Source organism: Saccostrea cucullata, unplaced genomic scaffold, assembly GCF_032062105.1.
Source record: "Saccostrea cucullata isolate Sc308-1 unplaced genomic scaffold, CSIRO_AGI_Scuc_v1 ctg20736, whole genome shotgun sequence".
Lineage (NCBI taxonomy): Eukaryota > Metazoa > Mollusca > Bivalvia > Ostreida > Ostreidae > Saccostrea > Saccostrea cuccullata.
The window spans coordinates 1-4,743 of NW_026936432.1; the positions used below are offsets into that span (position 1 = coordinate 1).

General features: G+C 32.1%; 1 long non-coding RNA gene across 1 annotated transcript; it reads left to right on the forward strand.

The window, feature by feature from the left end:
- Positions 1-265: 265 nt before the first annotated feature.
- Positions 266-2,876, forward strand: LOC134245580 (uncharacterized). Its single transcript, XR_009987458.1, has 2 exons — positions 266-565; positions 2,664-2,876. It is a non-coding gene; the product is annotated as an uncharacterized LOC134245580 (long non-coding RNA).
- Positions 2,877-4,743: the final 1,867 nt, after the last annotated feature.

Here is a 4,743-nt window from a genome sequence, read left to right on the forward strand (position 1 = left end):
TATATTTGCTATTTTGAATAAGAAATCATTATTTTTCTGAAGTATATAAATTTTTGGAAGCCTCCTTTATTTAAAAAAAATTATTTCGTAAAGATTTTCCACCAAATATTTCTGCTATATTTTCTTAAACTTCGTAAGACAAAGAGGGAAAATCACTGAGTCGACCTCCAATATGGCGGCCAACGGGAGGTAACTTTCGCTAAATTCAGGCCTATCGAAAACTATCTATATAAATAGCAAAGAAGAGTTCAAGTGCATTTCTTTTTATAGTATAAAAATTTGACATCACTTGTTGGAACTGTGTTTAATGTTGAAAATTTTTGGTAAATTTCATCAAGTTTATTAAATTAGAGTTGCCAAATTCTTGAATGTTGATAAAAGAGTTGAAATGGCTTTTTTTTCAGAAATGTAGTTTCAGAGAAGTCACATGGTGATGTAGATGAAGTTTCTGATAACATACCACTAAAGCAGAGAAAATTACCAGCATACATCTCTATTAACAAGACAAGTGAGGGTCACAAGGTAGACAACCTTCCACCAGTGGAAACATCAGGACAAAACAAAAGTAAATTATAGTCAATTCTCGAATTATCGCCATTCGATTCATTGCCATTTTTGCAATACCGCCATGCCATTTTTGCAACTGTAGATACCTAAATATACCATGATTTTCCCTAGAATGTTTTTCCTGCTATATAAAATTCCCTTTATAACGCGATAAAAATTTGAATCTACAGTATAAAATTCCCTTTATAACGCCAAATTTGCATACCGTCATCTGCCACCCGTTTTCACAACAAACGTCCAGTTTTAAGTGTCTATTATCACCATATACCACCACAGGTGCTTGTGGTCAGTGAAGCGGGGCTAATTGGTTGATGCTTTCCCTGTTGTAAAGCATGCAAAGCCAGACAAGGTACATGCAATTAAATAATTAAAAACAATAATTTTAACATGAACTCTTATAATTATTTTGTTTTCTGTTCAATAAAAATCATTTAGTCACGGCTTCGCCACGAAAGCTGTCGTAGTTAAAGTATGCCGATAACTCAATGATATCTGCTTTAAACAATGCAAAGTTAGCTTTAAAAATAATTATATGTTATAAATTGTGAACGTTTTATTAACAATGATGCCATAAACAATGAATTTATTCAAGAATTCTTTTTACATACTATCGGCAATTTATCATGACGATCGACCCAGCATGTTTTTTTCTTGCAATATCAGACGTGCAGATTTACATGCATACACATGTAATTGTCTTTATTTTAAAATTGCACATTTGTTTTTAGTGAAATTCTCCTTAAAAAAAGTTACTTGAAGTATTTTCAAATTAAGAAATACATGTATGTTTTTATATACATGTAATAATAAGAATAGAAATGCTAAATGGTATTTCTAAGAACGGTAAATCTACTTCTCGTTTCCTAAAAGATGGGAAATTCAATTTATCGCCAAATTTGTTATACCGCCATGATTTCTAAATCACAAAAGGTGGCAGTTTATCGAGAATTTACTGTATACATCACGACCATGGGTCAATTCCGATATTCATGGCTTCAAACACAAATGTATGAAAAACTTTTTAAATGCCTGTCTACGACGGTATGTACCTGGGTTTTATGGTATGGTGATCATGTCCATCTATCAGTCTGTCTGTCTGTTAGTTTCATGCTTCAGATTTATGCTGCTTTGACCTTTAAAATGCTATTTCAATATTATCTCTTTTGGAGTGCTCTTTTGTTATGGAGGGGGATGTTTCAATGTAAATAGCAGATGGGATAGTTATTTTTACAGGATATTTTTCATCATCGATATGCTAATATCAAACCTGTTCATAAGCTTAAAAATTTCTGAATTTAGTAAAAATGACAAATTTTTACAACCAAAAAAATTCAAAACAAAAAAATACCATTGGATAATACTTATTAGACTAAGGAAGAGACATTGATAAGGTAAGATAAGATAGATAAGATAATTTTTAAAGTCGGGTAAATCAGCAAAACAAAAAACATTAGCTCTAAAGAGCTGTTTTCAGGAGATTGATCTTTGATACAGTGTACCAGGGTAAATACACATACATCTGGTCATTGCATCTCACCTGAATGAAACTGACTTTCCCCCCACTATATTTCAAAGAGGCTATCTATTAATACAATGGCCCAGTAATTTTTTTAATGAATTCTTTGATAATATTTTTAATTTTTTTTCATTGTATGTGTTTGTTGCTATATTTATGCCCACCTTCAAAGAAGGGAGGGCAAATTGCTTTGCTGCTGTCTGTCGGTTGGTCTGTCTGTCGGTCCACCACCAGTTTCCATTCATTTTCTTCGCAGAGGTTGCATTTATTGAAATGAAATTTGGTATTCAGATTTATCTTAAGAACCTCCAGGTCAAGTTCTGTTTTGGGTATGATCACGCCATTTTTGATAGAGTTATGCCCCTTGGACTTAACCAATTTTCTGAGTGCTATATCTTATTAAGATGACACATGGGTGCAAAAGTTTTATCCATATTAACATAAGCTTCCTTTGTGCTCAGTCACAAATTGAATGCCAGCTATTATGGACAGTAGTAAAAAAAAAAATGGGGTAAAAAGAGTAAATATGAACATTTCAATTTTTTTTTCAAATTATCATTTACAATTTGTGTATTTTTAGAATTGAAGATCAAGCCTGAGTTCTGATCCTGAGAACCGTAACATTAAGGCTGCTGTAAGTAAACCAGTAAAGAAGAGTGATACTTAGTCATGTTTTAATTAATTTTACTTTATATTTGTCAGAATTTTAGGTGAAAGAAACCATCAAAGATCCATTGAGATTATTTTATGTATTTGTAAAAAAAACAACAAATAAAATTTATATTATGAACAATATTATGTGTCATGTTTGATTTATTTTTTATTGTCCAAATTCCAAAGGTCTTAAGTGATAACTTATTTAGGTACAACATGGTCACTCAGTGATATTTTCTTGAGACGTAATAAGTGATTAATGCAAGGTTATGTTTAAAATAATGTAAGTTTACCCTTTTCCGACTCCTGGTTAAAAAAGTGGGTCAGTAGGTGTGTTAAATGTATACTGTACATCAGGTTTTCTGAGTATTCTGCAGTCAAAGAACAATTAAAGGTTACATAGGGCCTTTTTGGCCCTGTGAATTTCTGAAAAATTAAAACTGCATAGTTTTAGTCAAGAAGGCAATAACAATCACTCAAACCTTTGATGAACTCTAAACTACTGAAAATGAAATGATTTTCTTGCTAGTCAATTGCAATATTATTCACATAACTTGGTCATTTCTTCAAAAAATGATGCTGTTTTCAGCACATCCTCTGATCCAAAAATTGCAAATGAAAGAACTGCTTGTGAAGATTACAAAAAATATTTCAAGTTTTGGATCAAGGAGTGTGCTCAGATTTTATTTCTTTGCTGAAAGTACTCAAATACACCTATTTTCTGCAAAATTCACGAGCATTGCAATTTTACCCAATCTGTTTTTAGCTCTACTGGTCAGAGACCAGAAGAGCTTATGCGATAGTAATGCGTCCGTCTGTCTGTCTACCTGTCTGTCCGTCCGTCTGTCTGTAAACAATTTTTCAAAACGCTACTCCTCCTACAATTTTAGTCTGATTTCAATATAACTTGGCACACAAGTAGACTACACTAAGATACATAAAATAGTGCATCGGTTTTTGATTTCTATGAACGCTGTTGCCATGGTTACTATAAATAGAATTTTCTGAGGAATTCCTTTAAAACACTACTCCTTCTAAAGTTTTGGTCTGAATTCAATATTACTTGGCACACAAGTAGACTACACTAAGATACATAAAATAGTGCATCGGTTTTTATTAATTTCGATGAACGATGTTGCCATGGTTACTAAAAATAGAATTTTCTGTGAAATTCCTTTAAAATGCTACTCCTTCTACAGTTTTAGTCTCATTTCAGTATCACTTGGCACACAAGTAGACTACACTAAGATACATAAAATAGTGCATCGGTTTTTGATTTCGATGAGCAGTGTTGCAGTGGTTACTAAAAAATAGAATTTTCTGAGAAATTCCTTTAAAACGCTGTAAGTAAACCTTAAAGAGGAGTTTTAGTCCTGTTTTAATTAATTTTACTTGGCATATTTGTCAGAATTTTACACTAAGATACATAAAATAGTGCATCGGTTTTTGATTTCGATGAACGATAAATATATATGGTTACTAAAAATAGAATTTTCTGTGAAATTCCTTTAAAATGCTACTCCTTCTACAGTTTTAGTCTCATTTCAATATCACTTGGCACACAAGTGGACTACACTAAGATACATAAAATAGTGCATCGGTTTTTGATTTCGATGAGCAGTGTTGCAATGGTAACTAAAAATAGAATTTTCTGAGAAATTCCTTTAAAACGCTACTCCTTATACAGTTGTGGTCTCATTTCATTATCACTTGGCACACAAGTAAACTACACTAATTTACATATAATAGTGCATCGGTTTTTGATTTCAATGAACGGTGTTGCCATGGTTACTTAAAGTAGAATTTTCTGTGGAATTTCTTTAAAATGCTACTCCTTCTATAGTTTTGGTGTGATTTCAATATAACTTATCACACAAGTAGACTACACTAAGATACATAATTCTATTCATCAGTTTTTGATCAGTACAAACCAGTAGAGCTACAGTCTCGACAGAGACTTCTGGTTGAATACCTGGAATCTTTAGAGGAAACTTTCTCATACAAAA